This window comes from Gossypium hirsutum, chromosome D04 (genome assembly GCF_007990345.1).
Source record: "Gossypium hirsutum isolate 1008001.06 chromosome D04, Gossypium_hirsutum_v2.1, whole genome shotgun sequence".
NCBI classification, from domain to species: Eukaryota; Viridiplantae; Streptophyta; class Magnoliopsida; order Malvales; family Malvaceae; genus Gossypium; species Gossypium hirsutum.
Genome location: NC_053440.1, coordinates 37,602,803 through 37,614,105, shown reverse-complemented (window position 1 = coordinate 37,614,105; position 11,303 = coordinate 37,602,803). Strand labels below are relative to the sequence as shown.

Here is an 11,303-nt window from a genome sequence, read left to right as displayed (position 1 = left end):
TGAAACAAATATACTGGTGGCCGGGAATGAAACATGATATTTCTGAATTCGTATATAAATGTTTGATATGTCAACAAGTTAAAGCTAAACATCAGGTACCTTCGGGACTTTTACAGCCACTAACGATACCAGAATGGAAATGGGAAAGAGTTAGTATGGACTTTGTATCGGGGTTGCCCCTATCTTTGAGAAAAAAAATGCTATTTGGGTAATCGTCGACCATTTGGCAAAGTCTGCACATTTTATCCTGGTACGTATGGATTTCTCTCTGGATAGATTAGCAGAATTCTATGTTTCAGAGATTTTCAGGTAACATGGAGTGCTAATCTCCATTTTTCTGATAGAGATCCGCAGTTTACATCCTGATTCTGGAACAAGTTATAAGAGGCCTTCGGTACGCAATTACATTTTAGTACCGCATTTCATCCTTAAACTGATGGTCAATCTGAACGGGTAATACAAATTCTAGAAGATATGCTTCGGTGTTGTATTTTAGAATTCGAAGGCAATTGGGAAAATATTTTCCGTTAGTCAAATTCGCATACAATAGTAGTTATAAGTCAAGTATTAAAATGGCACCGTATGAAGCTCTATATGGTCATAAATGTAGAACTCCGTTGTATTGAACTGAGCTCAGTGAGAAAAAGATACATGGAGTTGATTTGATCCGGGAAACTGAAGAAAAAGTGAAAGTGACCCGAGATAGTTTAAAAGTAGCTTCTGATCGTCAGAAATCCTATGCAAATCTTAAATGAAAAGAAATAGAAATTCAAGTTGGCGACAAGGTATTCTTGAAAGTGTCGCCTTGGAGGAAAATTCTTCGGTTTGGCCGTAAAGGAAAATTGTGTCCACGATTTATTGGGCCATATGAGATCAATGAAAGGATCGGACCTATTCGGTACTGATTGGCATTACTGCCAAAACTTGACAAAATTCACAATGTTTTTCATGTGACTATGTTGCGATGGTATTGGTCAGATCCTTCACATGTTATCTCCCCGAAAGAGGTTGAGATTCAGCCTGACATGACTTACAGTGAGGAACCGATCAAAATCCTGGCACGTGAGACGAAAGAATTGAGAAATAAAAATGCAGCTTAGTAAAAGTCCTTTGCCAGCTACACGATATAGAAGAAGCTACCTGGGAACCTGAGGAAACTATGAGAAAGTATTATCCGAACCTCTTTACTGGTAAGATTTTTTAGAGTGAAAATTCTTTAAAGGGGGGAGAGTTGTAACAGCCCCCGTTTTCAGTGAAATTGGAACAGTGGTTTCGGGACCACAAATTCGAGTTTGAAAGAAAAATTATTTTAATATTATTGCATGGTCTACATTATGATAGAAATATCGTATGAAAATTTTATTAAGAAAATTTTATCGATTTCATGTTTAATTGAGAAAAGGACCAAATTGCTTAACAAGTAAAAGCGTAATTCTAGTAGCTAAAAGGATCAATTAGCTATGGAATTCAGAATTTGAGGTCCTTATATGACAAATAGACCATTTAGAAGAGTTAACAGATAAGTATGATGATTCATCCATGGAAAATGAAATAAAAAAGAACTAAATTATAAAGTGGAAATAATAAAAAATGATAAATGATTAAATAAAAATATCATCTTTTTCATCATCTTTCCCAAATTATTTTACATGGAAACCCTAGTTAGAAGAGCTTGAAGGTAGCAAGCTTATTTGGCTCAATTAAGTGATTATTCAAGTCCCGTTTTTAGTAATTTTTATGTTTCCGAGATCGTAATAACTTAATTTAGCTATCTTGGGAATTAATTTACAAAGTTATCAAAGTATTAGGGTTTTTCCATGGATGAATATAGTTGAATTATGAAATTTTATGGTAGAAAATAAAAGGTTGTTGCTAGATAAGCAACTTTTGTAAAGTGAATTTTGATGAAATAGTGATTTAGGGACTAAATTGTAAAGATGTAAAATTCATGGAAAAATTATAAATATTGTGAAATACATGGGCTATTAATGTTACATGTAAAATCTACTTGGAATAAGGATTAAATTGCATGAATTTCATTTTCTGAGCCTACGGACGAAATTGTAATTAAATAAAAGTATAGGGGCAAAATGGTAATTTTTTCTAAGATGTGAATTGAATTGAATTGAATATGAATTGTATTAAATTGAGCTAAATTTACTCTATAGATTCGGATAGACTAAATACAGAGTTAGATCATGGAAAAGAAAAAGTGTCGGATTAGTAGATTTTGTGTACACGAATAATTGTCGAGGTAAGTTCGTGTAACTAAATTGCATATATTTATATGTTTGAATTGGATGTTGTATATGTGAATTGTACAAATTCCATATGTATAAAATTCATCACATATCCGATAATACCTGAGAAATAATAAGTCTCGTTTGGATAAATGAGATTGGATGGATACAGGGTTCCCGAATTGGTTGTAGTCCTGCATATGTTGCGAACACACCATAGCTCAAAAGAGCGTCCCGTCATTAGATCTCATGAGCATCCTGATATTTGACCCTCTTGAGCTTCCCGTTATATGGTTCTTGTTAGCTTCCCGTTAATAGGTCTTTAGAGCATCCCGATTGGTTGTGATTCTACATGTGTTGTAGACACAGCACAACTCTTATGAGCGCTCCGATATATGGCTCTTCGAAGCTTCCCGATTAAAGGCTCATTATGAGCTTCCTGATTAATGGATCTCCGGAGCTTCCCGATATGGCTCACTTGAACTTCTCGATATATGGCTATCCGGAGCTTCCTGATTAATGGCTTTTCGGAGCTACCCGTTATTGGCTTGCATGAGCTTCTTGATTGTGGCTCTTATGAGCTTCCCGTTATACAGCTCAGATAAGCTTCCCATTAAATGGCTCATATGAGCTTCCCGTTATATGGCTCAAGAGAGAGCTTTTTGATTATGTGCTCTAATGAGTATTCCCGAATATGAATTGACTGTGTATCCATCGATATGTGTTTGATGACGATATGTGTTTTGGCAAATGGCCAAATTGGCTTGAGCATGTTTATTTGCTTACCTTAAATATGAATTAAATAGTAAGTTAATTTCTTGTTATACGAACTTACTAAGCATTAAATGCTTACTCTGTTTTATTTCCTCAGTTTTTATAGTACTCGGAGGCTCGTAAAGGTTGGAAGTTGGTCGGAGTCACATCATACTATCCCTCGAACTTTTCGGTATATATATAGTAAACTAATTTTGGATATAATGGCATGTATAGGCTAAATATGAAAAATGATGAAAATGTAAATGTTTGGTTGTAACTAGCCATTGGAATGGCTTGTGAATGACATATTTTGATGAGTTTATATATGATCTTAATGTGTTTTATGAGTCTTTGAATTGGTTAAATGATGGAAATTATATAGGCTCATTATTAATTAATTTGAGTTAGTATAATTGATAAGATATGCATGTATGTGAAATGGTTCAATTAGGGGAAATTGAATACTTGGATATATAGGATGTTATAATATGTACCAAACTTAGTTTTAGCTTGATTTGAATAATTGGAATTGTCTTGTGAATGTGTTAAAGTGTTGATATAGGTGGAAGGCAATTTGGGTGAGAAAAGTGGCCTTGGAAATGACCTATTTTTGTCCACACAGGCGTGTGTCTCAGCCGTGTGTGACACACGGCCTAGCACATGGGCGCGTGATCTCGCCGTGTGTCCCCTGCATCTTTAAAATTCGAAACAAAATGCTCAGATTTGATCACACGGCCTGGCACATGGGTGTGTGGCTTGACGGTGTGACCCATGCACTTATTTAATGATGTTCACATGGCCTAGCACACGAGCGTGTGGCTTGGCCGTGTGACCCAAGTCAGAGAGTTACACGGGTACTAACATGGGCTGGGTCATGGTAATGTGTCCTATTTCGAATTCCTACATGGCCTGGCCATACGAGCGTATGTCCTCTGCACCTAGGAAAAATTTGAAATTTCACGAAAAATTCTTTGAGTACCTGGTTTAGTCCTGACTTGTTTTTAATGCATATTTTGGGCCTCGAGGGCTCATATAAGGGACGATATGATTCATTATGAATGTTAAATAACATAAGATATCTATTATATGTTCTGTAAATTCGGGTAATGCTCCGTAACCCTGTTTCGACGATAGATATGGGTTAGGGGTGTTACATGGCATAATTGTATAGATTAATTACATCTCCTAACTTAGAATTACTAAACTCATGTTCATGTTGTTATCAATAAATTCACGGCAACTTGGTAATTTTCTAACTTATGAACATACTCACCTAGCAAAATCCATTTATCTCTTAACTATATCTTTATGTCAATTCAACCGATTAAACAAATTTTAATAAGTAAATGTGTTAATGCACATACATACTTATGAAATTAAAATAATCTCTTGTACATATCTCTATACCAATTCAAAAAATTAATTCAATCTCATAAGCACATAAAAGATTACATGAGGTAACAATGTATTCCTACCTTGAAACAATTTAATCATAATAATCTTGCAAATTATGCAAGGCTAATGTATCATTAGATACCGTTGCTAATTTAACCCTCAGCTACCTTAGATGATTAAACATGCACTGATTAAGTATTCACTGTAGCAAAACAGGCTTTTAGCTGCATTTTTTAGGCCTATAGCGGCGCTTTTAAGCGTCACTAAAACTATTTACGGTGCTTTCACAAGTGCCGCAAAAAACGCTGCTATAGACAATGCCACTAAATTTTACAGCGTTTATGTGGAAAAACGCCACTAAAGAACATGACCATTAGTGGCGCTTTTATCACAAACGCCACTAAAGAACATGACCTTTAGCGGCATTTTTATCACAAATGCCGCTAAAGAACATGACCTTTAGCGGCGTTTTTATCACAAACGCCACTAAAAGTACCGTACTTTAGCAGCGTTTATGAGAAAATGCCACTAATTTTGGCAGATTTATAACATTCAATTTTCATCCTGTAGCATGAAATCCAACCAAAAACAACAAATCTAAATGATACTTCAAATTCAACGAAAGATATATAATATAAATTGATAACTGAAGTATAATTCAAAATATTCTTACAATAATATTAAAAGTTACAATGTTAAAAATATTCTTACAATAAGAAAACAAATATCTAAGATGGCAAACTAAAAAATAGCTTTTGCCTACTCTGTTTTAGCTAATGATCTTTCAAACTCAGCATATTTGCTCCATGCATTGCAATTCTCAGGTGCCCACTCTAGATACTTCTCATACAGTTTTTGGCAACAGTCAATATTACCAAGTTGCAGCTCAATTTCAATATACTTCTTAAAGATCTGAATTTGACCCAAACAACAAAATGAGAAAAGTTCATGTTAAAAGTAGTCAAATTTATAAACTTTCAGCATAAGCTAAACATTTACGTTACCTTTAGGTGCCTTTCCAATAGTAATTCCCAAAATTTGCCGCGCACCCTTGAGATTGAGCTGTCTTATTTCAAACTGTGCAGTAAGAAGCCAGACCTTTGCAAAAGAAAACTTATCGTGTGGAATAAGCTTAAGGCACTCCTTGGAAAATTTTTAAATTAATGAGGAACCATTTCAATGTCTATTATAACCAACCACAAATATGAATGGTGAAAAACACCCAAAAACTGAATGATTCTTTAGAATACACCATATGCCTATGGATGAGGGAGACAAGATAAAAATCAAAATAACATTTGATGCATGCTATAAATGTAACAATAATTCACTACCAACTGATTACTATAAAACCACCAACATATAATCACAAGATAATACATTAACTCATGTCAAAGAGAAACAATGCAAATGCTGAAATGTGTTCTCTCTATTTTAAACAACATCATTTCTCATGACATTTTAGATATAATGAGCTGTCTTACAAATAAACCAGAAGAGAGGCACCAATACAAAACAAGGAAATATGGAACAAAAACACTACCATGAAAGGAACGAAGATACTGATAACATAAAGAAATAGAACACTCAATGAGAAAAAAGGTGCAACAAAGCTAACATCAAATGCTAAATTTTAGATTTTCTTCCTTCCTTTTTCCCTTTTTATCGGCACATTACATGGTAATGAAATGGACTGTTAGCAGAACATGAAACCAAAACATGCAAACATTCAAATAGTAGGCAACTGGCAAATTTCTTGCAGAGTTCAGTTGACAAGATTTATTAGTAAAGCAATTATTTCACTTGCAATTTAGCAACAGTAACAACCAACAGAACCATAAATCCATTGCAAGAACATAAAGATACCTGTACACATCTCTCATCCGCTCCATATCCCCAGCATCAAGTTCCTCATATAAAGCATAATTAATCCTAAATTACAAGTAAACCATAAGTATACTCTACTGCCCAAATTCACATGAAATATAAACAACTTCCAAAATTTGACAATGACCACTTATATCATTCTGCATTAGGTTCAAGCTTCCTTCGGGCTGTTTACTTTCCATCTGGTTCACCTTCTGATCCTTACTCTCCCTAGCATCTTCATCCTTGTTCCAACATCCATCCTCGATGGCCATACTTGCATCCTCAGTTGGCATGTGACTGTGCTGAACCAATTGTTGCAGTTGGCTGTACTGCCCAACCAAAGTGTCAGTTAAAAGAATAGAGTTTTCTTGCTTTTCACTTACTCTCCATACTCTCAATTCAGGAGGAAAATGACCACTACTGCTCCATCCGCGTAAAATTGCCATAGCAAATGGCCCTTGGATTTTCCCAAGTGGGTCTTGATAGTGCCATATTTTATCTGCCTCGACACTCTTTACAGATAGCTCCATTCCTGTAGAGTGCAGTGAAATAAAAAAAAGAAACCAGTCTAATTAGCATAAAGATACATAAAAAAATCCATATACATGTAGACCCCTACCTGCCTACCCTTACACATCGATATGGCCCATACTAAAAGATGAAGAACATAGGATAAACGACAATACAAAAAATGTTTTATGTTAATGTTTTATGTTTAAAAGTGCATGCTACCTTTTTTCTTCTCATCCAACTCTCCAGAAGCATCATCAGAAAATAGATTCCTATTTGGATCACGGTGTATGCCAAGAATTTCATGTAGCCTACGGTGCCGTTCATCAGGTGAGTTCAGAAGCTGCAATTTTTCTTCACATTCTCTGAGAGTGCAACATGGTCAAGGAATACTTGATAAACTTGTTACTATTTACTTACTAACAGAAAGGCTTGGAAGCAAGGCAACTGCCGGTATAATGTCTAATCGTGTCGCACAGTCTCATAGCATGATTAGCACAAATAAGTTTTTTTAGTTGCATAGCTTAAAAATGTAGAGACTAAGTTTGGAATTTGTGTTGCAAGATTCCAAGTTCGTTAGTTTTCTTATAGCTTCTCAACCAAACAAAACATAAAGCGAAATTGTAAGGCCAATTGCACTTCAGGTACAATGCAGCAACTAGCGAAAAACACAAAATGTCTAACAAAAAATCACTGCCATAAAGAGAAGCAATGCGCTGAGATGGTAAATGACAAGATTGGAGTTGAAAAGGCTGAGCCCTATTTGGTGCTGGTCATATCTGACATTTTTTAGTCATAAGTATCAATTTGAACATTGAATCCAAATTCAACTACAAAAAATTATATTTACCCTTAACTAATAATATCAACAATTAGCTTTCTTCAATTCAACTCTATAACCCAAAATAACACAAGCATCATACTTTTTTAACAAATTAAACACAAAATCAAACAAATTCACAATTAAAATTAAATCTATTTTATTAACAAAATCATGAAAATTCAACACTAGTAATACTAATAATTAACTTTCATTGAATTGACCTTAAAACCAGAATTAAACATTAAAAAATTTATATCACTACTTTTTAGAACCAAAATATATAACTTTACTAAATAAGTGTACCAAATTTAAAAAAAAACAAATTTCTATATTAAAAAAGTGCGAAACCTACTTTACCCTAAATTTCATTCAACTATTGGATGATCATAACATTAAGAAAATTACAAATTACTCTGAAATTCAACCCCTAAAGATTCTTACCAAGTCCATGACAAGATTTGCATGTCTTTCCTCCAAATTCCTTACCTGCAACAAGAAAAGGTTTAAAATTTCTCCAAATTTTGAATCAAATAAAACCCCTTTTTTTTTAGAAAAAGGTTGATAATTTGAGTTGTTCAATTTACTTACCTTATTCTTGTGCTTGTCTGTTCGAGTTTTGATGATATGGTACTGTGAAACAATCAATTCATATTAATTAGTTTCATAATTTGATTTATAACATCAGTTGCAGTGATTTTGAAGATAAATTAAATCAGATTTTAGGGTTTATTATTTCTAAGCTTTATGTAATTACATATAATTACTTACCCTTAGAAACATTGTCAGGAGTCTTTTCAATGGAGGCTGAAATGGAGTTAAAATTAGCAGAAAGATAATATATATATATATAAACTATGAAAGAAACAAAAACCCAATATATATAATAATGCACACATACACACAACATATATATATACACACCCTTTTGGTACAAAGAAAGAGTTCCAATTATTTCAAACCTTCCTCTCACGTATAGCTAGCAAAGAAGAATCCATTTTAGCTTTAAGAGCTTGCAGTTCCTTAATGTTAAGTTCATTCAAGTCTCCCCCATTCTCTGCCGGCAAATAAATAAATAAAAACCCCGTTCCCTTAATCAACAAAAAAAAAAGCATGAACACTTTTTTCATTGACAAATAAACCCTAGATTTGGTTTATATATATATACACCATAGGAAAGGGATATAATTTTCATTATACCTAATCTCCCTTCTCATCTTCTTGTTTATCTCCTTCAACCTCCTGTAATTTTCTTCCATTCTCTGCAAAAACACACACAAAAATGGAATAAAGAAAAACAATAAAAAGAAGCCCACAAAGCTTAAAAACTAAATTGTAGACCTCATAATGGGAATTCCATAGATCAATCCCTGTGGTCTTTTGGTATAGATCGAAAAACCCTTTTGTCCTAATTCAGAAAGAAACAAAACCCCAAATCAATGGATCATTTGTTATATGCATATATATATAAATTCATGAAGAGAAAAAGATAAGGTTTAGGGATTTGAACGGTATTACGAGATGTTGGGGCTAAGGAACTCATGGAATTTTGAGATTAAAAGGGAAAAAAAACTAAGTACAAACTTTTATTTGGGGGACTTAGGACGCGCGACGGAGATGAGAAGAAGAGGGAGTAACGAGCGGGTAACCAACAATCATTTTTTGGGAGTGAGCGGGATTTTGATTACCTTTTGCGGCGTTTAACAATGGTGCATTTCGTAGGAGAGAGGTGATTTCATAATTGAGGTTTGCTTATGTTTTGTGGCGTTTTTTACAAAAACGCCGTAAAAAATTATTTTTCTTTTATTTTGTCTGCTAAAAATGATTAGTTAAATGATTTTATAAAATATTTATTATTACTATTTTTTATAAATTGGATTATTATTAAAAAAATCTAAGTACTCTCAAAATAAATATAGTATATTTTAATAAGAAAACAAATGATTAAATGGTTGTAATTAATTATTAAGTTAGAATTATCCAATGTAAGCAATCAATCTCTCACATATCAAATTTCTATTAAAGATTGAGACGTTAATCATGATTTTATATTATTCTTTTCCGATCTAATCTCTATTTTATTAGAGATATTTCTTCCTAACTAAAATATAACTATTTTGCTAGATGTTCGATGTGGAATGATTTTAGTTTTTGTATTTTATTTTTATTTGTTATAATTTGGTCCTATCCAAAATAGATAGTTACCTATCCATATCAATCATGTTACTTTATTTATTTATTTATCAATGTTTTTTTAATATATCAAATGGTTTAGATTAAATATTTTTAAATATAAAAGCATTAATTGATTTATAAAATTTCATCATTTAAAAAATCTCATGCAAACTTTAAATCCTAAACCATTTAATATATATAAAGCTTATCTATTATCTTTTAAATAATTTAAAATATAATCATAATTTTAATATATTCAAATTAATATTATCTCTTTTACAATTATATAAGAAATTATTTAATATATAAATTAAAAAATATTAATTAATCTAAACCCTAAACCCTTAATCTCTATCCCCTAAACATAAAACATGAACCATAAACCCTAAACCCCTAACCCATAACCCATAACCTCTAAACTTTAAACCCCAACCCTTAAACCATAAACCATAAATCATAATCTCTAAACCCATAATCCATAAACCTTAAAATAGCAACTCCTAAACTTCAAACCCCAACCCTTAAACCATAAACCATAAATCATAATCTCTAAACCCATAATCCATAAACCTTAAAATAGTAACTCCTAAACCTTAAACCCTAAACTATAAAGATAATTAATTCAATATTTTAAAATTAATACTATCTATTTTACAATTATATAAGAAATTATTTAATATATAAATTAAAAAGCAATCAGTCATGTACCCAAAAAACTTTAAAATTATTTTAAATAATTGTAATGACCCAAATTCAAGGTTATCGGAATAGTGGTTTCGTAACCACAAATCCGATTTAAAGAGAAATTTATTTTAATATTTTTGCATGAATATTGATATGATAGGAAAATCGTATGAAAATATAGATAGAAGAATTTTACCGATTTAGTGATTAGTTAGAAAAATAAATTATTGAAGAAATTGGGTAAAAACAAGGTATCGAGACCTCGATCTCATAAAATCAAGTCACAAATATTTTTATAAATATTTATGAAGTGTTAGTAATATGGTATTAAAATTTCGTTAGAAAATTTTAATGTTTGGGTAGTCAATTAAGTGAAAAAGACTAAATTGAAAAAGGTATAAAAGTTACTAGAAGGATTAAATAGCTCAATCGTTAAATGAGGAGGGACATAAATTGCAAATAAGCCCAAAAAAAGATATTTTGGGCGGCATACGTTGAGAAAAATCAGGAGAATTGAAGAATTAAGGGTAAAATTGGAATATTGCAAAATTTAAATTAAAAGTTAGGACTAAAGTGGAATATCTGGAATTCTCTTTATTTTTCTACATTCTCATCAGCCAAAAAACGTCATAAGGGTTTCTTCAAGCTAGTTTTTCATAATTTTTGCATCAAGTGAGTTAATCCTTGCCTTTTTCTTGTAATTTTTGTGTTTCTAAGACTTTTACAAATAGGTTTTATGAATGAATTTGAAAGTTGCTATGAATATGTGCTGGAAGTTTATGATGAAATAGGATGAAATTGAAGTTTTAATTTGTTTATGAGATGATTTTATTAGGTAATTTCAATAGAAATTG

General features: G+C 32.2%; 1 long non-coding RNA gene across 15 annotated transcripts; it reads right to left on the bottom strand.

The window, feature by feature from the left end:
- Positions 1-5,005: 5,005 nt before the first annotated feature.
- On the bottom strand, positions 5,006-9,293 carry LOC121216171 (uncharacterized). 15 transcript variants are annotated; one of them, XR_005912239.1, is made up of 12 exons: positions 9,109-9,277; positions 8,932-8,998; positions 8,791-8,852; positions 8,553-8,647; positions 8,362-8,397; positions 8,182-8,223; positions 8,035-8,079; positions 6,993-7,135; positions 6,406-6,792; positions 6,258-6,323; positions 5,396-5,534; positions 5,006-5,303 (listed from the first exon to the last, which is right to left on the bottom strand). It is a non-coding gene; the product is annotated as an uncharacterized lncRNA (long non-coding RNA). The 15 variants fall into 15 exon arrangements; XR_005912231.1 differs by having other exon boundaries at positions 6,993-8,079; positions 9,175-9,293; XR_005912238.1 differs by having other exon boundaries at positions 5,396-5,522; positions 6,993-8,079; positions 8,553-8,681; positions 9,109-9,282.
- Between the last annotated feature and the right edge of the window lie 2,010 nt (positions 9,294-11,303).